Below are 2,071 nucleotides of genomic sequence, written 5' to 3'. Positions count from 1 at the left end.
ATGCTGTTAAATCATGATTGGTATGTATCAATATATTTTTTGCAACAAGATAAGTACATAATTAAGATAACATAAAACAAGCAACATGATTTTTGTATACAAAAAATTAAAAATAACGTTCATATCTATATAAAAAAAATGTGGAACAACATACATATACATTTTTTTTTAAAAAAACAACGTACATAGATTTTTTTTTTTCAAAGAAATGTACATATATTATAATGTATTTAAAGAGCTAAAAAAAAATTTATTATCAAAACACCGTGTTTTGATGTATATATAGGGAAAACACTGTGTATAGTGTCTAGAGTTGAGTCTTAAGTTGAGTCTTGAGTTTTCAAGGCTCCACTTGAGATTTTGTTAAGACTTAGCTTCTTAAATGCATTAAAAAAACAAAATCTTGTCTTAAGATCACAAAATCAAAAAATGATGATGTCATCCTAGGGCTAATCTTGCTCTAAGACTTTAATCCATTGCCACATCAGCTTTTTAGATTAAATTATAATTTATAATTATGATAAGACTCCTTAAGACTCAATAAAATTTATCTCTTCAATTGCTCAGACTCATTTTTTTACATATAAATTTAATTATTAAAGTTTTTTAAAAATAAAAATAAAAATTTAATTGAGTGTTAAATTAAGTCTAAAGTTGAGTCTTGAATTTTCAAAACTCCACCTCATATTTTATTAAGGGCTTGACCCAGTTTCTCAATTGAGAAACATTGATGTTTCTCAAGATGGCAAAATTGGTAAATATTTGCAAACTTACCAATATTTTATTGTTTTTTGTGGCTGGCTCACCATCTTCTTTCTCCTTCTTCAACCTTTCTCATCTTCTTCAACCTTTCCATCATTAATGGCTGACAAAATCCAACACCATAACAAACACCACTAACACCATCACAAACCCTATCCCCAACCCAACACCACCATCTACGGCGGCTTCGCCGCCGAATCTAACGAAAACCCCTAAGAAATATGTATTAAGTTACGGCATAATTAACCCCAAATGATAGGTGTTTGTCGATTTTGTGAGTTTTCCCTCCTTTGTTGAAGAATTCCTCGACTTTCAGTCATCTATTGTTGAAAAATTCTCAACTTCCATTGTTGAGGAGAGAGAGCGTAAGTGTGTTTGTGGGTTATCAATTTGCTGAAATGACACAACTAACCTTGCTAATTTGAATAAAAATACGAAAATGCCCTTTTGAGAAACATACAATGTTTCTCATGTTGAGAAACTTGTATTTTCTCTTTTATTAAGACCAAACTTCATAAATGTTTAAAAATAATAAAGTCTCGTCTTAAGACCGCAAAATTAGAAAATGATGATGTCATCGAGAATCTTAAGACCTAGGGCTAATCTTGCTCTAAGACCAAACTTCATAAATGCTTAAAAATAATAAAATCTTGTCTTAAGACCATAAAATTAGAAACTAATGATGTCATCTAGAATATTAAGACCTAGGGCTAATCTTGCTTAGTGGAAAGAGAAAAAAAAAATTGAAGGAAGTAATTAAGTGGGTCCCACAAAACTGAAATAATAATAGAGTTGGTTAATGGTAGCACACCTTTTTTTTTTTTTTTTTTTTGGTGGTAGTAACATAAAATAATTTAGATGGATAATATAAAATCAAAGTGATGCATTTTAGTGGTAGCAAAAAAAAAAAAAATTCTAAAAATTAATGTGCTTTTAATTTTATTTATTTTTAAAATTAAGAAGCAAAGGTACACAGGTTTAATGATCATTCTATCGCACGAAAAGATCACTAGTAGAATCTAAAAGTCTCAATTTCTCAGTATAATATAATAGATTAAAAGAAAAAAAGAAGGAAAATTCTCAATGGTACTCTTGAATTTTTTATTTTTCTCAATGGTAAACATCAAATAATTAAATTATCTTTGGTAATCTACAATTTGTGTTATTAATTCAGTGGTAATATTAATGAGATTAATTTATATTTATAAGTCTAACTATGGTTAACTAAAGGCAAAATAACTAATATGTCCTTGAAAATCATATTTTCCTTTATTTTTTTAACAATTTAATTATTTTTTAAAAAATTAAG

Source organism: Chenopodium album, chromosome 24 (assembly GCF_948465745.1).
Source record: "Chenopodium album chromosome 24, dcCheAlbu1.1, whole genome shotgun sequence".
NCBI classification, from domain to species: Eukaryota; Viridiplantae; Streptophyta; class Magnoliopsida; order Caryophyllales; family Amaranthaceae; genus Chenopodium; species Chenopodium album.
The sequence above is the reverse complement of the archived record's forward strand: the minus strand, read 5'-3'. Positions refer to the sequence as shown.